We start from the raw sequence: 23,641 nt of genomic DNA on the forward strand, positions 1-23,641 counted from the left end.
CTTTAATTGGTGAAAAAAAATCAGAAATTTGTCAAAATAAAAGAATAGTGCTTTTGTCGCCATTTTTCTGAGACCTGTAGTCTTCTCATTTTTCAGGATCTGGCACTCAGTGATGGATGATTTTTTGCGTCTAGAGCTCATGATTTTAATAATACCATGTTTGGGTAGATGCGATGTTTAGATCACCTCTTATTGCATTTTATTGCAATGTTACGGCGATCCAAGCAATACCAAATATGTGTATTTTTATTGTTTTATTATCAATGGGACAATAGGGGGGTGACTTGAACTCTTTATTTTTTCATATTTTTTAAAACTTTTTTTTACACTTTTTGATTTTACTAGCTTGAAGCTAATACTGTCCAATCGCTTGTGCTGTTCAGAGAGGTGCTTCAGCATCGCTCATACTAGCAGAATTGCGGTTCTGTGAATGCTGGCACTCTGCCGGCATTCACAGGTAGTGAGCCATAGCAACAGAGGACATGAGCTGACCCCAGCCTGTCCTGACTACACATCAACGCCCCATGATCGAGTCGTTGATGGCGGCGGGGAATGACGCACTCCCTGCCTTAACCTGTTAAGTCTCAATATCAGAGATTGACAGTGGGATTTAACCAGTTAACAGGTGTGAGTGGATCAGGGATCTACCTGTGCCTGTTAGCTGCACATGTCAGCTGATCAGATCAGCCGATATGTGTGGGGAAAAATGCCGGCTCATCGCGTGAGCCGGTATTAAAGGGACAGACATAGTTTTGGAAGTACAGGTACATCCAAGGTTGTGAAGGAGTTTATGGGGAAAAAGGAGGTGATTATAACTTATGCTTTTTTTATTTTTTACATATTTTTTAAACTTTTCTTTTTTACTGTAATTAAAACTCTCCTTAGGGGACTTGAACCTAAAATTGTCTGATTTCCTGTACTTTATAGAGCCATACATCTGCATTGCTGGATATAGTAAAAATCACAGTCTCTCTTGAAGCCCGTCCAGAGGCAGTGTATCAAAGGAGCTCTCTAATGACTCTAAGGTATGAATGTTTTCAACAGTCCCTTGGCTGTCATAGTATAGAATGGCATGCCTCCATGCCAGTGCACTAATTTTATAAGTGTTGACAGCCATGATAGTTAATATTAGACATTTGATTTAATATCCCTTATAATGCTCTGAAGTTCAAGACCTCAGAGCATAATAAATGTAAGATGTAAAAAATAAAAAGACTCATATTCACCTCACCGTTCACCTCTCAGACCCCTCCACTCCTCACGGTCACACATCCAGTCCTTGACGCATCTCCTGATCACTACTGCTCATGCTGAAATCTCCTCTGATGAGGCCAAGGAGGGTTCCACTCTAGTGAGCCAAAGGTCATGATGGTAATACATCCAGACATGCATCATGACCTTATGCATGTGGGGATTTCAGCGCAAATGGCTGTGTTCAGAAGATGCAACTAGGTCCAGACAGGTGAGAGTGAGTAGCGGTGAGCTGGAGAGGCAAGTGGTGAAATGAATATAAGGATTTTTTTTACTTTTGATGGTCCATTGCAATTCAGAATAATTGGGGCAAGCCACTTCTATTTTGCTGAATGACAAAAAATTGTTTGTAAAATTTACGTAAAATTCAATTCCACTCAAATATATTTCCTCATTTCTTGTAAATATAAATTTTTACTGCACGTAATGGGGTGGTACGCCCATTTCTATGAGTAGAGATAACACAATATCGGTAACCAGATACAGTACAGACCAAAAGTTTGGACATACCTTCTCATCTCTAGAACAACTATTAAGAGGAAACTTTGTGCACCAGGCCTTCATGGTAAAATAGCTGCTAGGAAACCACTGCTAAGGACAGGCAACAAGCAGAAGAGACTTGTTTGGGCTAAAGAACACAAGGAATGGACATTAGACCCGTGGATATCTGTGCTTTGGTCTGATGAGTCCAAATTTGAGATCTTTGAATCCAACCACCGTGTCTTTGTAGAAAAGGTGAATGGATGGACTCTACATTCCTGGTTCCCACCGTGAAGCATGAAGGAGAAGGTGTGATGGTGTGGGGATGCTTTGCTGGTGACACTGTGGGGGATTTATTCAAAATTGAAGGCATACAGAACCAGCATGGCTACCACAGCATGGTGCAGTGGCATGCTATTCCATCTGGTTTGCGTTTAGTTGGACCATCATTTATTTTTCAACAGGACAATGACCCCAAACACATCTCCAGGCTGTGTAAGGGCTATTTTACTAAGAGGGAGAATGATGGGATGCTACGCCAGATGAACTGGCCTCCACAGTCACCAGACCTGAACCCAATCAAGATGGTTTGGGGTGAGCTGGACCGCAGAGTGAAGGCAAAAGGGCCAACAAGTGCTAAGCATTTCTGGGAACTACTTCAAGGCTGTTGGAAAGCCATTTCTGATGACTACCTCTTGAAAGTTAATCAACAGAGTGTCAAGAGTGTGCAAATCAGTAATCAAAGCAAAAGGTGGCTACTTTGAAGAACCTAGAATATAAGACATATTTTCAGTTATTTCACACTTTTTTAAGTATTTAATTCCACATGATTTCATTCATAGTTTTGATGTCTTCAATGTGAATCTACAATTTTTAGAGTCATGAAAATAAAGAAAACTCTTTGAATGAGAAGATGTGTCCAAACTTTTGGTCTGTACTGTATATATTTTACCATTGAATTTCAGGATTATTTAATTAAAGTAATCAGCATAATGTCTATGACTTGCTTAATTTACCATATTTTAGAGCAGGATAAGTAATATCTTTGTACGGTGTTAGCCAGTAGATAGAAAAATAATAATATTTGAGTGTTCAGTGGTTGATACCGTTTAATGGCTGACTGAAAAGATGGTAACAAACAGCAAGCTTTTGAGACTGATGAAGAGACCAGAGTCAGTGCGAAAGCTGACTATTTATTATCATTTTTTCTTTTAGCCATTAGAAAGTATCAACCAACCAGACTCTCAAATTTTATTTCCCTATTTTATAAAAATCATTTCTGAGGAACAGTGGCGTAAGTAGAGTTTGATGGGCCCTGGTGCAAAATTTGGACCTGGGACCCCCTCAGGGTACAGGATGATTACGCTGACACTTGGCTCTTTCGCATGCTTCAATATCTCTTTTTCCCCCAGTACACAGCTTCTGTTCTGATATCCATCTTGTCTTCAGCACCCAGGTTTCAAATGCTCTGCTATACAACTTTTCCACAGCACCCAGCTTGCCCTTGATATCAGAGCATGGGAAAGCTGGGTTTGAAGGAAAGATGTAGAGCAAACATGGGAAAGTTGAATGCTAAGAGAAAGAGGTATAGCAGAGCATGGGTGGGTGACCCAGCATCAGCTGAGAGCTGAGGACAAGATGGATATCAGAATATATGAAATCTGGGTTCTGAGGGATATCAGAGCATGGGAAAGCTGGATGCTGAGGGAAAGCGCCTCTTTCCATCAGCACGCAGCTTTCCCATCTCATGCTTGTATCTTTGTCCCCTATCCTGGTATATAGACCTACCTATTTTTTTTTTTTTAAACTCTACATTATATTTGTGCTATAAATAACATAAATTTATTCATGTTGCATGTAAAAATGGTAGTTGTTTTTTTTTAATGGTACATGAGTTTTGGTATTTTTAAGAGGGTTTTTTGGCCCTTTTAGAATTAATTCTGCTTTTTTAGTATCTGAATTTTAAAAATGCCACACATTTACACATTCACACAAATATCCACAAAATTTTCCAGTTTTTCATATTTTATACTCATGGGTATGCTAACATTCACACAAATGCAGAGATATACACTAGATTTTTATATACTATATATGTCTGCATTTTGTACACACTATACAGTGGAACCTTGGTTAACGAGAACAATCCATTCTGGGACTGTGCTTGTTAACCAAGTTACTCATTCAGCAAAGCAAGATTTCCCATAGGAAATCATTGCAATGCAGACAATTTGTTCTACAACTTTTTAAATGTCCATCCTGGTCGCCTATTGTGCCATTCAACACACGTACAAACACACACAAACACACAGAAACACGCACAAACACGTACAAACATGCACACACACATATTATGCTCACCTTACCTTCTGTTCCATTGCCGACCTCCTGGATCTTGCAGTTCGCAGGTACAGGATGTGTATCGGGTAACCATCACAACGAGGGAGGAACTTCCGCTGTCAGAGCACTAACGTCAAAGGCAGGAGCTGCTTGCCTCTAATTTGCCAGCGCGCTGCCTTTGAGTAGCGGCTGACAGCGGAAGTTCCTCCCTCCCCTCGTCGCAATGGTTACCGTATACACATCTTGTACCGGCAAACTACAAGAGCCATGAGGCCGGCGATGGAACGGAAGGTAAGGTGAGTATAATATGTGTGTGTTTGCGGAGTGCAAGAGCGGGTTAGAGCGCGGTGGACGTACGGAACCGGAAGTGTGTGCAGTGAATATTTGCTCGTACAGCAAAGCTTGCTCGTAAACTGAGTTACAAATTTACAGCAAGCTTTGCTCGTTAAGCGAAATACTCGCTAACTGGGTTACTCGTTAAGCGAGGTTCCACTGTATATACAAAGAAATAAGCAAGGAGATTGCAGTTGTGGGGGAGGGGGTCATTAGAGTGCTGTTGTGGGGGAGGGGGTCATTAGAGGGCAGCTGTGGGGGAGAGGGGCAGGAGAGTGCAGCTGTGAGAGGTAAATAGGAGGATAGAAGAGGGTAGTGGAGCTAGAGTCATCATTCAGGGAGCTCCAGTACTCACTTGAGGTTGCATTGTGTTCCTCTGGAGCCTCCCCCTCCTACTACTGCCGACTACAGAGCAATGGCAGTGCAGGAGAGAGGGATACAATTTTCTCAAAAGTCTCTCATTTCTGCAGCACTCCCTGCACAGGCCTGAGACTCCACAGCAGCTCTGTGACGGTGGGCGGGGCTTACTGCCAGTGGGTGGGGCTTACTCCTGTGAGGCTCCGGAGCAGTGAGTGCAGAGGATGGCTGTGTTGCAGAGGAGGCAATGATCAGCATCCTCTTCTGATGGATGTAACATGCAGTATAAGTGCCGTACACTGGAGGAGAGACTGTCAGGGGCCCAGTGGGGAATCCACCGATTCCAGGTGGGCTACACCATTGCCCAGCAGATGCACAAAGCCAGCGGTCAGGTGATCACTGTGCCCATAAACCTGCCCACCTCTCAGCACCGGCTTCAGTGGAAAGAGGTTGGTGGGCTTATGGGTGTGGAGAGCAGTGAATATGCAATTGCTTAAGTAGCCGGGACATGTGTTAGCTTCAGAGCCGGCTTCTGCCTCCTGTGACGCCGCAATGTGCAGGTACCAGACAGTCAGTGCTGTAATATATTTCAGCTGGATCTACGCACTTGGATGCACATCCAGCTGATGCAAGTGCTGAGTTACTTGGGCCCCCTGAACCCCGGGCCCCATTGCAGTGGCGACCCCTGCGACCGTGATTGTTCCGCTCCTGCTGAGGAATAAAGGAAGGTGAAAGATGTTGGAGGAAATATTACTGTCTTTTTTTTCTGGGCAAAGTTCCGTCTGGAAACTTTTTCATATGAGGAAATAAATCAATTTCCTTAATCTAACAATAGTGATCAGATTTACTCTAGATCATCAATGCATCCAAGGATTAAATTCATATGATATATGAGGACATCAAGCATTGTGGCAGTAAAGGAGATGCATTGTTTGCCAGGCTGCAATATACAGTCCGGTATAATCTCAGCTCTTTTCTCCCCATCGAGAAATGCATCTTTGTTAACACCGTATACGAAATCCAGGAAAAAGACCATCATCAGCATAATCATTATTGGCACTTCTGAGCACAGGCACATTTTTTGTCTCTTCTTAAAATGCAAATTACATTTCCCCATGATTACAGTATATTTTAAAATGATCCCCCTCGCTTCAAGGCATCCAGTCAAAATAAAATAGCCCCTGTCAAATTAGCTGTCTCGGTAACTACATGATAAATGGGTCCTCTCTTTGTTCTCTTTCAGTGGACACTTGAAGTGTTATTATCTGCTGTACCCTCAGGACTCACTGTATTAAAACCACTGTATAGCATCTGGGGAAAAGTTCAGATAGAGTATTTTATAAGAAATAGGCATTTTATAGAAATAGATTTATAAGATCTAGACCTTAAATCAAAATATCATCTGTAAATATATCATTAAATTGTCCGTCACATTAACATCTTTATAGATCCTCTGCTTCTCTTCTGCAATATCACTAAGTTGAAATGTCGGGATTTTCATGAACCTGATTGACTAGCCCTGAGGAGCCACCCAGCTGTCCCAAAAACTAATATAAGAAATGGGAGAAAATGAAATTATTTTTGAAAAAAGAAAAGATGAATGAATGTTTCATCCAATATATACTAATATAGCAAAATTGAGGGTGAATGTAATAATAATAATTAATGTTTCTATAGCGTCAACATACTCATGTGACTTAAACACATTATTGGCTACAAACAGTTTTCTCCAATGACTTTCACCTCTTCCCGAGCATCTACTGTAAATAAAGTTGGTGGCTGCTGGGCTTTGTGCAGAGCCAACGTTTCTCTACGATCGGCATTCAAGAGGAGATCAGGACCCCCCGAGACCCGCGAATGCTGAGATTCCAGTAGTTCTGACCGGAGACATCATCGGACCCTGTTTGGATCAGGTCCTGATGATGTTACTCCTTTTCAAGCTTCCATATGCCGCAATCAATAGAAGTCACGGCATATACACTGTGTGCTAAAATAGCAGGCAAATGAGTATTTTGATCACATGATACTTTTTATACATGTTGCCCTACTCCAAGCTGTATAGGCTTGAGAGCCAACTACCAATTAAGTTAACCAGGTGATGTGCATCTCTGTAACGAGGAGGGGTGCGGTGTAATGACATCAACCCCCTATATAAGGTGTGCTTAATTATTAGGCAACTTACTTTCCTTTCACAAAATGGGTGAGAAGAGAGATTTGACGGGCTCTGAAAAGTCCAAATTGTGAGATGTCTTACAGAGGGATGCAGCAGTCTTGAAATTGCCAAACTTTTGAAGCGTGATCACCAAATAATCAAGCATTTCATGGCATATAGCCAACAGGGTCGCAAGAAGCGTGTTGGGCAAAAAAGGCGCAAAATAACTGGCCATGAATTGAGGAAAATCAAGTGTGAAGCTGCCAAGATGCCATTTGCCACCAGTTTGGCCATATTTCAGAGCTGCAACGTTACTGGAGCATCAAAAGGCACAAGGTGTGCCATACTCAGGGACATGGCCAAGGTAAGGAAGGCTGAAAAACGACCACCTTTGAAGAAGAAACATAAGATAAATCGTATAGACTGGGCCAAGAAATATCTTAAGACTGATTTTTCAAAGGTTTTATGGACTGATGACATGAGAGTGACTCTTTATGGGCCAGATGGATGGGCCAGAGGCTGGATCAGTAAAGGGCAGAGAGCTCCACTACGACTAAGCAGGACAATGCTCCATCACATGCATCCAACTACTCCACAGTGTGGCTGGCCAGTAAAGTAAAGGCCAGTGACTATAATATGAGATTACTCACTTTACCAACCCCCTGCCACCCTTGTACAAACTCTTGTGTAAAATGTTTCTTGGTACCCTGCTGGTTTTTATCTCAGGCAATGGCTGTTTGTAGCTGGAGGCAGGTGAACACAGCCTAGGCCAAAATTGGGAGGAGCTGCAAGTCAAATTTATGTATAGGGTAGCCAGGATGGTCAGATAAGGATAGAGTCTGAAAGTTAAAACTTTTGCATACACTTAAGGATAATGTCCTCACGCTGACTAGTAGCAGCGTGATGACGTACTTTCTGGGCAAAGTTAGTGTGCGATGCGCTTCCATCCCACAGATGAAGATAAAAGAGGCAGCCCTACAGTTCCAGTGTTGTATATGGCCCCAGCCCTCCCCAGTGACGTATATGGCCCCAGTCCTCCCCAGTGACGTATATGGCTGCAACCCTCCCCAGTGATGTACAGTATGTGGCTCCAGCCCTCCTCAGTGAAGATAAATAGGAATCAAATAACGGATCAGTTTACCATAGACTCCATGTTAAAACACGAATCCTGCAAAAATCTATTTTTTCAAAACAGACAGAAAGTTGTGTTTGCAGAACTTTTTTGCCAACAGATTGCTGCTGGATCCATTCTAACGGATGATTACTGGACATGTGAATTTAGCCTAAAAGAGGTCTTTTTTGAAGAATGGAAAAAGATAGATGTTGCAATATGTCACCAACTTGTTCATTCCATGACTTGAAGACTTGGCACTGTCTTTAAAAATCAATCATGGAGTTCATACTACTAGATGTAGTAGTTTTTTAATGTGGAATTTATTTATTTTTGCATCAACTAATTTGAGAAAAACTGAAAATATTATCATGAAAGTTAATCTTATTTTCATGCTATGGGTTAAAAAAATGTTCTATGAAACTTGATCTTGTCCACATTTTGGAAATTGTTCTTGTATTCAGTAAGATATTAAATAAAATATAACTTTCCCAAGAGACCGTATTCATTTATGCTAAACATTTATGCTGTAATATGTATAGAAAAGATTTAGAAAGGTATGGCAAAAATGCTGCAAAGCAATAATGCTTTCAAAAATAGAAATGCTTTACTATTAGATTTTTTTTCCAATTACCCAAAGGCAAAGCGAGTGACGAGAAGAAAGATCTAAATCAAATCAATATATGGTGACCACACAGTTTTTGAAGGGAGGATGTTCCAAACATCTTGGAGAACTAACCACAGATATTCTCAATGCTAAGAAATACAGATGTGATGCCCTGGCCTATCAGGTCGTCACAGGACATTGTGCAATCTGCCCTTCTTAATGGTATCCATCTCCTCCTTGGTTACGGATCCCTAGCCTATGGTATTGCTAAGAACAAGCTAATCAAAATCCTAGAAACACTCTGCACCACACCCACCAGACACACCAGTGAACAGCCTGAAGGGAATAGGGATGGACCCTTGGGGGGCTGGTAAGGGGAGGTCAGGGGTGTCAGGAGTAGTCAGTCAAGAGGAGAGGTCACAAGTTCTTGGATGAGGTTAGAAGCTGGACTCCTCAGTTACTAGGTGGTAGACATTGGTCTGGGCCTGGTAGGAGCTGGAACCCTGGTCGCAGGGGATCGTGTCAAGGGGCACGGAACTGCCGAGCAGGGCAGCCGGCGGCCTTGAGCCATCTCCGGGCAGAGGCCAGGGCACGACAGGGTACGTGGACCCTAGGCCGGGAAGTAGCTTCACACGTCCTGGTAATTTACCCGACGAGGGCGAAGACTTCACGATTTGTCCTCCACCCGCTCCAAAATCGGGGTACTAGCGCAACAAGGGGGATAGGACTTTCCCAATATACTGTCCAGAAAATCACAAGCGTGAACCCTGAGATCAAGCTCACTCTGTTAGCCATACGGGTAAGCGGGACCCGTTCAGTTACAAGCTGAGAGGAACCAACTACAGACAGAGGTGCCAAGGTCAAGGTCACGGGCTAACAGGCAACACCATAGGGCATGGGATCCCAGCATGCTCCCTCCTTGCTGCAGCGGTGCTAAGAATTCTGGTTTACAAGTTGTCGGTGTCAGCGTTATTGGACTGAGTGAGTATGCAGTGCCCATTTCCTCTCCAACGATGCTCCTCTCTCACCATCACCAAGCCCCGGGGCATCTCCCCCCTACCCACGGAGGGGTTAAACATCTGGCTGCCATTCCACCGCCACCGAGCGCTCCCAACAGCAGCGGTGGTATCCCACCTTACCACACACTGTGGGTGGCATCACGAACTCTAACCACAAAATCCCCTGTAAATACCCCCCTTTTAGTTCGAGTGTCCGCGCGACCCCTCCCGGGTCCGGAGACCTCTCCAGCCACCGCGGATCCGGATTTGAGGGGCGGCCCGGCTGCTGGCACTGGGGCGGTACACAGACACATACTTATATATTAAGCAATACCATTAAGGGAGGCATCTGATTAACTCCAAAGTTATTCTACAACAGGGCAACAACCACAAACATAAAGCCAATGTTTTTAAGGACTATCTTCAGAGTAGAGAAGAACAGCAAGTCCAGGAAGTGATGATATGGTCCCAAAAGAGCTTGGATCTCAACATCATTGAGTCAGTCTGAGGTTACATGAAGAGACAGAAAGATTTCTGCACCGCTACACCCAGAGGGGAACAGTGGTTAGTTCTCAAAGATGTTTGGAATAACGTCCCTGCCCAGTTCCTTCAAAAAGTGTGTGCAAATATATGAAGAAGAATTGATGCTTTTTTGAAGGCAAAGAGAGGTAATCTCAAATATTGGGTTTAGATTTTTTTTTTGTGAATTTACTTTGCATTTTCATAACTAATAAAGGTAAACTATTAATTCTTCTAATTTTGAAACAATTTTTACTTTGTAGCATTTTATCCACACCTTCCTAAAACTTTTCCACAGTCCTATATATTAATAATATTATTTACATAATCCCAACAGTATAGACTGTTTTTTTCATAGCATGACCTGGAGGGGAAAGTTCAGCGACCTATACTACTCTTTTCAGTAGAAATAAACAATTCTAAGACAAACCAATGGGATCTACTTGAATCAGACAAATCCCTTATAACCATCAGTGATCTAGTAATAACAAAATTTATGGATAAAAAAATTGTTTAAAAGAACTGAGAGTCCTCAATGGTTGATACCTTTTAAAGTTTATGGAGTCAGATCAGTGTGAAAAGATCCTTACTAACAAAATAAGTAAAAGCAAATAATAATATAAATGGAATGTAATAAATGTTATACTACTTGTAAAATGTTACCAATATTCATTAGTTAAAATAACTGCTGTATGTGACACTGTTGTTAGTATTGTGAACTATTATACTATTATTTGGCCGCGGTTGACATAACATAATGTACATTCTGATGGGTGAGGCACACTTTGATTGTCCTCCTTGAATAGCCACGTCAATAGATACAATCAGCACTTACACTGTGCTTATTGCCATCTGCTCCCATAAACAAGAATAGACTCTCCCACAGAGGTGATCTCAGAAAACAAAAATATACAGACTCACCCATGTGGGGACATAGTTAACAGAAAAAAAAATCAATTTTCTTACCAATTTTTTGCCAATCAACGCGTCAAAATGAATATTTTCTTCCGGTGAAAGTCTGGGACAGTGAGTGAGCGTCCTCTTGCCGTTGACATCCAGTTTATCTCTACTAGATCCTCTCCCATTCATCCAACAAAAGACACTGTCCCTAATCCCTCACTAGGAAACCGGAGTACACACTGGCACACCAAATGACTTCAGCAGACAAACAAGTCTCTGGGGCCCGTCCCAGTATCTCCACAATGTATTCATCTATTAGAATATGGAAATCCTTTTAGTACAAAGAGAGAGACCATTTGTTCCAAACAACAACATAGACACACACACACATACTGTATATACAAGGAAAAGGTATATGTATGACTGATTTTCAGGACGTGTAGGTATTTTATCATGTAAAGCTAAATACATGCTCTTCATGCTGTCATTGATAAAAGCAATTAGGTCTTAGTTCATATTAAATATTATAGCACAATTATTAAAGTTAACAATGGACACACAGCCATAGCGCTTCTTGAAATCTGATATAATTTCTATTTGTGATTTGTCATACAATATAAATGCAGCCTGCATGTACTATAACACAATACATGCAGCAGATATGCTTTAAAATGTGAAAAGCACAATTAGCAAAAAAGAGCAAGACTGAATCCGTGTTGATGTTTCCATGTTTCTTTTTTTCTAATATAGTATCTATTTCTGTGTGTCAGACGGATTAGACTGTGTTGGTACACATTTATTGTATGTTCACCATATTCCTGGTACATAGGCTAAACAATTCTATTGACCTGATGGATTCCAAAGCAGTTGTCCAGATGTTGCATCTGCCTGTCAGGTATACATGGGCATACCATATCCATTTTAGGCTAGTTTCACACTTGCGTTGAACGGCATCCGTTGCATTGCGTTGTGTAACGGATGCAACGGATGTGTTGCATATAGTGGCACAACGGATGCAACGGATGCTGCAAAACAACGCAATTCGTTTTTTTTTTTTTACAGTTTTACCGTCGGCAGACTATTGTGAACGATCAGCTGATCGCTAACAGTAGTCCGCCGCCGGGTGATCAGCTGATCACTCACAGTAGCCGGCCGTCGGGTGATCAGCTGATCACTCACAGTAGCCGGCCGCCGGGTGATCAGCTGATCGTTCAGTCGCCGACAATGTGTGCGGGGAGCGGGAGCGGGGGGCGGAGTGCGAAGTGGGTGGAGCCGAGCAGGGCCATGGCTGAGGACGTCAGTGCTGCGGGGACTGCATCGCTGGGGGACAGGTGAGTGAGTGTGAGAGTGTGTGTGTGTGCATGCGATTGTGTGTGTGTATACATACGGAGTGCGGGGAGGGGGCGGAGCTGAGCGGGGAAGTGTCGGGATCTCGGCACACGTAACCAGGGTTCCTTGGTTACCCGATGTGTACCCTGGTTACGGGTGGAGGGAGCCAGAGAGAGCATGCGCAGTGAAATCCAAAGGATTCCGCTGCTCAAAAAAAGTTACATGCTGCGTTCCTTCCGCCCGTTATTTTGACGCTGCGTCGTCCGGCGGATGCAACGCTGACACTTGCGTTACAGTGCGTCATCCATACAAGTCTATGGAGAATAGCGCAGTGCGTTAACGGACTGCGCTATTCTCCATAGTGACGGACTCCGCTGAACGCAAGTGTGAAACTAGTCTAAAGCGGGCTTTACACGCTGCGACATCGCTAATGCGGAGTCGTTGGGGTCACGGAATTCGTGACGCACATCCGGCCGCATTAGCGATGCCGTTGCGTGTGACACCGATAAGCGATTTTGCATCGTTGCAAAAACGTGCAAAATCGCTAATCGGCGACATGGGGGTCCATTCTCAAATCTCGTTACTGCAGCAGTAACGAGGTTGTTCCTCGTTCCTGCGGCAGCACACATCGCTGCGTGTGACGCCGCAGGAACGAGGAAGCTCCCCTTACCTGCCTCCCGGCCGCTATGAGGAAGGAAGGAGGTGGGCGGGATGTTACGTCCCGCTCAGCTCCGTCCCTCCGCTGCTATTGGGCGGCGGTTCAGTGACGTCGCTGTGACGCCGCACGGACCGCCCCCTTAGAAAGGAGGCGGTTCGCCCGTCACAGCGACGTCGCCAGACAGGTATGTATGTGTGACGGCTGTTGTGCGACACGGGCAGCGATTTGCCCGTGTCGCGCAACAGATGGGGGCGGGTACCCACACTAGCGATATCGGGACCGATATCGCAGTGTGTAAAGTAGCCTTTACTATTTAGAAAAACAAAGTCTGCTGTGTATTACTAAACAATGGGTCACCACAACCCAGTCTTCACAAAATGCTTTTTTTTCCAGGGGGGTTTATGGATGCCATATGCCACTGCTTGGCATGTAGTGTCGTATGGCCAGATTTTATGTTTGGAATATTATTTATGTAGATAGTAGAACGTGTAGTAAGTCATACCAATCTAAGTTATATTTTATTAGTGAGTTTCTTGTAAAGTATTGTACAATGATATATATTATTGCTATAATAATAAAAGCTTAGGTATCATCAACTTCAGTTAATCCACTGTGCCTCTGCAGTGAAGGTAATTCAGCAGATAGTTTAGATAATTTTCAGCTAGCAGACACCCCTCCCTACCTCTGATTACATGTAATCTTCACACAACCAAGTGTGGATACATTCTCAATGAGAAGAGGACATGATGCCTCTGCTGGTGCTTATCTTCTGTGAGAACAAAAGGATCAGTGTCATTGAAAAGATTGTTCTCTATACCCAACATCAGCCGTTAGGAAAAAATCAGGACAATTAGGTGAATATTTATATATATATATATATATATATATTGTATATATATTATATATATACTGTAATAATAATAATAATATATATATACTGTATATACATATATATAGGGTGATATTTGTAATATATATGTATGTATTATGCATTTCAGCCATATCAACCTCATATATTGCATATATTCTTTGCTTGTTATATTTATTTTCATGCTGGATACGGCCAAGCCCATTTATGTTGGCCTTTCAAACCAGAGTATCTGTCCCGGTGAGGCGCAGTTATAATAATATAATATTTTTTCACTTATATAGCGCCATTAATTCCACAGTGCTTTAGATACATCAGCATCACTGTTCCCATTGAGGTTCACAATCTAGGTTCCCTATGAGTATGTCTTTGGAGTGTGGGAGGAAACCCACCTAACACAGGGAGAACATACAAACTCCTTTCAGATGTTTTCCTTGGTGGGATTTGAACCCAGGACCCCAGCTCTGCAAGACTGTAGTGCTAACCACTGAGCTACCTTGCCGCCCGTAGTTATATAGTGCTGGGCAGCCTGCCTAATCGAATAGTATGGGTGTCACTAACAGGCTGTAAGGCCTTGTTCACACACTACGGTTTTACCCGCGTTTTTTTGCGGTTTTGCTGCAGAAATGGTTGTAACCTTTCTGCAGACATTCCCCAGCAAAACCCATGAAAAAAAAATAGCTGTGCGCACACTGTGGTTTTTTCTCAAGAACATTCTTTCTGTAGAACTTCTTGAGAAAAGAATGAACATGTCACTTCTTTTCTGCAGGTACCTGTGGTTTTTGTCATAGATAATGGTAAAAAACCGCAGGGACCAACCTGCGGAAAAAACGCACAAAAACCACACCAAAAACGCATCAAAAATGCACAAAACCGCGGTAAAAACGCATGCGGTTTTCGGTGCGGTTTTTGACCGCAAGTGTGGTAATCTTTCAGACTCAAGAAATTTCTTGAGAAAAATCCTTTTTCTAGTGTGAACAAAGCCTAATTCAGACACTGTGCACCCACATGTGTGTGATCAGCGCGTATACAAGCCCTGCATGTGTGCAATCTCAATACTAAGCAGCCACTTCCTCCATGAAGCGGTAGGTTGTGAGTGGTTGTCTCATCGGTATTTTGCCCCTGTGCTACCTCCACCTTTATCAGTGTGGTTTGTCGCAAACTGCTAAATTTGGGGGGGTAATTCCTTTTTTCTGTGGCTTTGTTTTTTTTTTATTTCATATCTGACCAGAGAAACACTGACTGAGGTATTTTCTACTTGTGAGAAGTTTCTTCTGGTCCTCTGCTGTTTTCACAACTAAATAAGCCACACGGGGAAAAGGAAGAATAATGCAATTGAATTAAGTATAGAACTGACAAATATGTTATCTAGCACAATAATAAATAATGAAATAAATAAATACAAAATTTAATGGAACGTGCTCAATAAAAGCTAAATTGCCCGCCATTGTACATGAATCTTGCTTGACCTGCAGGTACAATTAATATTACAGACAGAGTTTATTTTCCAGGATCCATGGAACACAATACCTCGTTTCAGTTGGATAGAGGAGTGTCATTTTCAAACAGCAGTTTCCACCTCGTAGACGTGGAATTTACAGCGAGGTCAGCTTTCAATACTTGTTTGTATGCTTCGCTAGCAGCTGGTGTATCACAATGAACGAAACAATACAAAAAGAAGAGAACTTTTCTACTTTTGGGGAATGAAACATTAGATGAATTGTTAAAGCTGAAGAAGAAAGAAACAAACAATAAGCCATACAATTGTGATTTTCAGGCTTTGGAATTCAGTCGGAGAGATGTGTTCGTGGGAGTTAATAACCGAGGATGCGAGTTTAGTCGCTGTCTAATAAAGATGAAATCATTTGTCTTGTTGAGATGTTTCTGTGGTTATTATTCTGGGCATACAGTGTGAGAATATTATCATTACCGCACAACATCGGTATAAAATGTATATCGCACATCTTTCAACACTAAAAATCCGTGGCCGTTATTGTTCTACCTCGAATCCAGAGTAGTGCAGAACAGGACGGCCTGTCTAAAGCCAATTTAAACATTATAGAAGAGAATTGCCTGATATAATCGCTTAATAACCTCACTCTTTACAAGTGCTTTTTTTCTGAAAAGTTTGCATTTAGATGCTATTTTAGATCATATTTTATTTTAAAATGTACAGCAACATTGTTTTTGGCATTTTTACCTTGTTTTCAGATTTGTGCTGTTTTGTTCATGGGATGTGTCATGTTTGCAACTTCTGTTTGTTCACGTTAATGGTGCTGAACTGCAATACCAGACAGACTGTGGGAAAGAATAGTACGGTTTTCCCATGTTGCTCTGTAAAGAAACCTTTCACCCACCATACTAAATGGGACTGTACATTTGTTATGGAACTCATTGTACTTAAAGGGAACCTGTCAGGTCCAATATGCACCCAGAACCACGAGCAGTTCTGGGTGCATATTGCTAGTCCCTGCCTAACCGTCCCTGTATACACTAGCATAGATAAAGAGATCTTTAGAAAAAGTATTTCTAAAGATGTTTTATTGTATGCTAATGAGTGAGGGGACTAGTCACCTGGGCGTTAGTTCCCCTAGCTAGTTGGCTACATTAGCATGTTATCATGTTCCTATGGGCCCCTGTGGATGTGCTAACATGCTAATGAATGTGCAGCGTCAGAGGATGATCTTACCTCTCAGCTGCCATCGTGGCCCAATGCTGGAAGTTTCGGTCATGCGCACTATGAAGCCAGGTATATGCGTCATGGCTTCAAACTCATGTAGTGCGCATAACTGGAAGTCCGGGATCATGCGCACTGAGCTGAAGTCCAGGAGTCAGATGCGATGGAAGCAGAGAGGTGAGTGAGAGCATCCTGTCATGCTGTACTCTAAGATGTACAATAGCAGTACAGCGCAGTAATGTGGGACTGAGAGGATTCCTGAAACTATCTGAGAAGGTAGTTAGCTGGTAAACCACTAGGGGGCGTAAAAGTGGAGGAAACGTATGAGCAGGGAATTCCCTAGCAGAGGTAATACTAGTCAAGCCCACCAGATGGCAGTAGAATCGTCAGAAAGCCGTGTCACAACATGAGGTCTTACTAAATGGGAGAGAAAAGGTGCAATAGGGTCAACTTTCAAACTTAGCTACGCTCAGTTTACCTCAGACTGCTATGTGCATATTGGGCCTGACAGGTTCCCTTTACTGTTCTCCTTTCTGCTACTGGTGTCTCCGTCTCCATCTCTGAGATTGCTGCCCACCCATAATTCCAAAATGGCCACCACAGAAGCATGGGAACTGCTGTGGAAGTGCTGCCCCTCTTCTCTGCTACTTGTTCTCGGAAATGGGATGGACACAATACTGTTGCCATCTACACTGGTATATCCCACACAAATCGAGAAGCAAGGGAGGAGTGGTTCAGATGTTCCATAGAACTCACCATGCCTCTGCAGCAAGGATGTCCTAAGTCTTGGGGCATAGTCATGTGCCCCTAGGGTTGGTTCCCCAGTAGAGATCTATGGCCATCCAGCCTGACCCATAAATATCACTAGGCAACAGGGTTTTAAACCATCCATAAATTCGAGGACAGTCCATAAAAATAGAGAACTTTTTTGTTTTGTCCTTAAAAAAAATGTAAGACATATGTGATTTTTTTTTAATCTCCAATAAATTATACAGATTATTTTGACCCGTGGAAATTCGGTTCTGTGGGTTCAGCCGGACTTTACATACAGTTTGGTTTGGGATGTAGACTTGACATGGATCCCAATGGAAAAATTATCCAATCAGGAAAGAGTATTAGGGGTGCTTCACACATAGCGAGATCGCTACCGAAATCACTGCTACGGCACGGTTTTGGTGACGCAACAGTGACCTCATTAGCGATCTCGCTGTGTGTGACACTGAGCAGCGATCTGGCCCCTGCTGCGAGATCGCTGCTCGTTACACACAGCCCTGGTTCGTTTTCTTCAAAGCCGCTCTCCTGCTGTGACACACAGATCGCTGTGTGTGACAGCGAGAGAGCGACGAAATGAAGGGAGCAGGAGCCGGCGTCTGGCAGCTGTGGTAAGCTGTAACCAGGGTAAACATCGGGTAACCAAGGTGGTTACCCGATATTTACCTTAGTTACCAGCCTCCGCAGCTCTCACGCTGCCTGTGCTGCCGGCTCCGGCTCTCTGCACATGTAGCTGCAGTACACATCGGGTTAATTAACCAGATGTGTACTGTAGCTAGGAGAGCAAGGAGCCAGCGCTAAGCAGTGTGCGCGGCTCCCTGCTCTCTGCACATGTAGCTGCAGTACACATCGGGTTAATTAACCCGATGTGTACTGTAGCTAGGAGAGCAAGGAGCCAGCGCTAAGCAGTGTGCGCGGCTCCCTGTTCTCGTGGTTATGATCGCTGCTTCGGCTGCTGTGTTTGACAGCTAAGCAGCGATCATAACAGCGGCTTACAAGGTCGCTGTTACGTCACAGAAAATGGTGACGTAACAGCGACCTCGTTGTCGCTGTCGCTTAGTGTGACCCAGCCCTTAGACCTATGAATAAAACTTGATCACAGTCTGACAGTCTGCAGGATTTTCCACAACTTCCTGAAACAAATAGTAGAGATTTTTTAGTGACCTTGATGTTCCTCATTTCTTCCATTACTGGCTATAAAATGTGGGATGAGTGTGGTGTGGGACCTTGGGTGTCAAAATGATTGCTTTGCTAAGTACATAAATAAAAGAATTCTCTATGGGTTTATTAAGGGTTTGTTTTTTTCTAGTTGGTGTTTTTAACCCTTTCACACCCAGGCGATTTTCCATTTTTTGTTTTTGCTTTTTGCTTCCCTTATTTCGAGAGGTGTAACTTTTTTATTCTTCTGTCAATCTTGCTATATGAGGGCTTGTTTTTTGTGGGAGGGGTTGTACTTTTAAATGAAACCATACATTTTACCATATAGTGTACTGGAAAATGGAAAAATAATTCCAAGAGTGGTAAAAATTGCAAAAAAAGTGCAATTGCACGAAAGTTTTGGGGGCATTTTCATTTTATTCACCGGTTTTCACTATATGGTAAAACTGATGTGTCGGTGTGATGCCTCAGGTTAGTATGAGTTCGTAAACATCAAAGATGTATAGGGTTTTTTTTGTCTAAGGGGTTAAAAAATTCAGAAGTTTCTCTAAAAATGTGGTGCCCTTTTTGCGCCATTTTCCACGACCCATAACATTCTTATTTTTTGGGATAAGGGGCTCATTCATAGCTTATTTTTTTGAGTCTTGAGCTGATGTTTTTAATGGTACCAATTTTGTGCAGATGCTATGTTTTCATCATCTATTGCATTTTGCACAAATTTAATAGTGAAGACCAAAAAACATTTTGGTTTTGTAATTGTTTTACCACTACACTCTTTACAGATCAGATTAATTGATTTTATATTTTGATAAATCGGGCATTTCTGAACTCGGCGATACCAAATGTTTGTATATATTTTTTTTTAACCCTTTCATTTTTAATGGGGCGAATGGGGGGGTGATGTGAACTTTTAGGTATTTTTATTTTTTTAAGTCCTTAAAACATTTTTTTACGTTTTTTATTTTACTAGTCACCCTAGGGGACTATAAGGATCAGCAGTCTGAACGCTCATTCATTTCTGTAAATCAGAGCTTCACAGCTGAGATAAGCAGAAATGCTCATCTTCTGTTACAGCCAGCGCTCTGCTGGCTGTAACAGGAAGTGAGTCATGATAGCAACAGGAGTCATCCTGACCCTGTGCTACCATGGCAACCATCGGCTCCCCGTGATCACATCGCGGGGCCTCCGATGGCGGTGGGTTAATGCGCATTACCCACTGCGGCTATTTAAATCACGCAGTCACATTTTAACAGCGCGATTTAAAGGGTTAACAGGCACGGGTGGATCGTGGATCCACCTTTGCCTGCAAGACACACATGTTTGCTGTACAAATCAGCAGACATGTGCGGGGATCAGCACCCGCTCACCACAGCAGCCAATGATGATCAGCTCTTCATGGTTTAGGATGTACCCTTATGTCCTCGGTCGTGAGGGGGTTAATAATTGTTAAAAATCGTATTGGCATTACTAAAGGGAATCTATCACCAGGTTTTTGCCACCTAATCTGAGAGTAGTATAATGTAGGGGCAGAGATCCTAATTCCAGCAGTGTCACTTACTGGGCTGCTTAATGTAGTTTTGATAAAATCACTGATTAATCAGCAGCAGATTATCATTACAGGACTTCTTGGCGTGATGACAGGTAATCGAGCATATTCATGATCTCTGTATAACTGCTAGATCTGCAGCAAAAAATCCCATTTATTTTATCAAAATGACAGCAAACAGCTCAGTAAGTGACATATCGCTGGAATCAGGGTCTCTGTCTCTACATTATGCTGTTCTCAGATAACAGATTCCCTTTAAGGAGGCAAAAATGATGTTTTGTCACATTAGACATAATTATGCTGTGAAAATTCCATAAAATCTAATGGTGTAGAATAGTATAGTAATGAAAAAATAATTGTGCAACAAAAATACTGCATCAAAGGTCGTTTATTATAGTGAAAATGTAATATCTATATCAGGGAATCAACTATTGAATGTTACTAGTGATGGGTGAATAGTAACTATGTGTGTTCAGATGTTCTGATGATGCTAACCGAATATCGGATACTTTTCCAGTATTCATCACAAGAATAAAGCTCAGGTTCCCCAATGATTTCCCATTAGGTTCGTTATTCGTCATGAATACTGGAATAGTACTTTGGGATTCTGTATGAATAATCCGAACACGAATAGTTACTATTCGCCCATCACTAATTATTACACCTTATGTTTCTTGTAATGTAAGCTCAATTTCTTCCGATAATTCCTTTAGAAGGGTTTCATACTTTGCATTGTATGTACAGTCAAATTTCTTATCCAGAGAAACCAGGTCACTGACTCGTTCATGATATAATCTACAAAAAAGGAATGCAATGTAAAAAAACCCCACCTCTATGGTAAGGCATAGGACGTAACGCAAGAGCAAAGATAAAATTGGATTCTATAGGTTCTGCTTGATACTATCACAACGTAAACCTGTTAGGTCAGGAGATCCTGGTGCCCCATTCGATTTGGGTGACATGAGAATATTTTCTTCTTATCATCGCATGCTGCCTCCATGATTTAGATGCCCTTTGACCTCGAAAGAAATGGAATCAGCTCTTATATTTCTTTTAAATTGAGGTAGAGATAAATATCAATAACGATATCACCAACCTTCTGATATACTTATTGACTTCGACTTTGACCTGCAGTGTTTGTGACGAGTTCTGCTGAGAGATCATCGCATCTACTCATTTTACAGATACATAGGTCTCTCTTGACCATAGTGAGTACATAACAAAGAAATGTTTAAAAATTACAAAAATAAAATATGTTTTTATACAATCACGATATTCCATATTTGTCAGAGTTCAAAATGTGCCACAGGAGTATAAGTAAAGGTGTGCGGAATGCGTTTGGCTGCAAAGCTGAAATTGTCTCACATCCCCACAAGAAATGAACATGAATGGAAATGAAGTGTTATGTTAGTATGCAGTCATGACTTCAATCCTATAACATAAACACCCCAAATAAGTCTTACCTCTTAATATCATTAATAAATGGAGCAGCCAAGGGAAGTTCACCGCTATTAGATTGCCTGGCTCTTCCAATAGTGGTAGGACGGGTGTGTTCCGTAAGGGCTCAGGTTCACATTGCCTCCAACATGTAATTGTCCTTTACATGTGGGAGTGATGGCTGCAGAGAGTCACAGCTGATCAAGTATTAAAATATAGCCAACACAAGCCAATCTATTCCTTGGTGACCCTGATAGGAAACCTAAGGTGACGGTTTGATGGATGGGTCTGTCTGAAGACAATGCACAGCATGACATCACCACTTCCCCCACTTCTGCTCATCCCGAGATGTCAATACAATGATAATTTAGTTAGTGGGAAACATGGGCTTAACAAGAAGTTTGTGCATACCTAACCTAAACACTTAGAGACCATGTCAGAAGCAGATTTTTGATGATGTCTTAACACAATTTCCTGAATGAAAAAGCTGCTAAATGGACAGGCGTTAAATAAAAAATGACATGTAAGACTGAGTAAGAATTACTGTCACAGTCTTCAGTCTATACATTGCTTAAAGAGCTGGTGTAGATTAGAAAATTTACTGTACAATGTTAAAGACCCTCATCTATTAGCCAAAGCTGCACAGAACAGCTCTCGTTCTCAGGGAATGCACTTATTTCAATTGAAATTGTATATTGCTACATTTTCCATAGGATAAGTAATTGAGTAATATCTTATGTGTTTCCATAAAAATTGTAACTGATTTATAGGGTCTAGCAATTGGGTTGTATTTCATACATGGTGTTAACCTGCACAGGGATAATCTATCACTATCTTTGTTAGGGTACGAGCCCATGATCCGGACCCGCTGCGTCCTAGACGTTGAGGGTCCTGACCTGTGGTGCTGTGAGTCTCCTCCGTATGAGAGTACAGCTGCTCCTGCCCACGATCCGGGTTCGGGCAGTTGTGGTCTTTTGCTGTGTTCTCCCTGCGGAGAATGCTTGTGACTCCGCAGGAAAGAATTGACATCCTTGCGGCTCAGAGAGCCACACCGCAGGTCGGTTTATGTTGCAGGCATTACACGCACAGTGGAAATGGAATTTCTATAAATCCCATCCACTGTGCTTGTACTGTTCAATGAAGCGTTTTAGACACAGCTGAAACATGCTGTGTACAAAACGCTATGATCCCTGATCATGGGCATGTACCCTTAGGAGGAGCGTATATGTATATTTATCACAGGAGTGTATAAATCGGACAAGTGCAATCCAATAGAAAAAGGATTGCTCACGGACCAATGTTATTCAATAAAGTAGGGTAGATCTACATTTTTTTTCCTCAGCTGTAGACAGCTTGAGATAAAAATCGCAGCATGTCCTGTAAAATGTTAATAACTTCTCAGTAAAAACATGGATGATAAGTGGTAAAAAAAAATCATCCCACTTTTGTGGATGAGAATGGGACCCATTTTTTTTATACTCTCATGTGATCCTGGCCTAAAGGTACTGTCACACTAAACGACGTACCAGTGATTCCGACCACAATACGACCTGGTCAGGATCGCTGGTACGTCGCTACAGGGTCGCTAGTGAGATGTCAAACAGTCAGATCTTCCCAACAATGCAGGAACGATATGGAGGTCGCTGGGACCCTGTCACATAACTCAATTCAAATCTTGATTAGTAACATAGGCGTGCATCTACATTGCCTCTTCCATGCCTCCTCTGATCCGATTGGTGGTCGTAACTGCGTTGTGACTGGGCGGCCTTGCCTTTAGAGAAGGCAACATAATAGCGCTTCCATCCTTCTCCATCCTTGTCCATCCTACAGTCCCGATTCAGAATGGACTGTATTACGATCTGCTGCTACACACAGTCCCGGACAAGTGAATTCAGCCCTCTAAAATGTACTGCGATCTACAAGCCAGAACAGAGGATAGAAGTGGCCAATCCAAACGCAGTAGTGATCACCAATCGGAACAGAGAGGGTGCGGAAAACAACGAAGATGCACACCTATGTGAATCGCGAAGGAGGTCGTTGGGTAAGGTGTCAAACACACCGATGCGTGCTGCCCTGCGGGAGCCCGACGACCAAAAAATATCGGGTTACTAAGCAAAGCAGTTTGCTTAGTTACCCAATATTTACCCTG

The 23,641-nt window shown here is 42.4% G+C and overlaps 1 protein-coding gene across 3 annotated transcripts in view; it reads right to left on the reverse strand.

Annotated features, from left to right (window-relative positions):
- The window catches only part of MID1 (midline 1), a 637,342-nt gene that overhangs the window by 404,457 nt on the left and 209,244 nt on the right, over nt 1-23,641 (reverse strand). Inside the window, exon 1 of one of the 3 annotated variants that reach the window (XM_075335498.1) lies at nt 11,115-11,192. The exons of the other annotated variants lie outside the window; for them this stretch is intronic. The gene's annotated coding sequence lies outside the window, so the exon portion shown is untranslated. Of the gene's footprint in view, nt 1-11,114; nt 11,193-23,641 lie in introns of those variants that run through there. 3 annotated transcript variants of the gene reach the window in all.

Source organism: Anomaloglossus baeobatrachus, chromosome 2, assembly GCF_048569485.1.
Source record: "Anomaloglossus baeobatrachus isolate aAnoBae1 chromosome 2, aAnoBae1.hap1, whole genome shotgun sequence".
NCBI lineage: Eukaryota > Metazoa > Chordata > Amphibia > Anura > Aromobatidae > Anomaloglossus > Anomaloglossus baeobatrachus.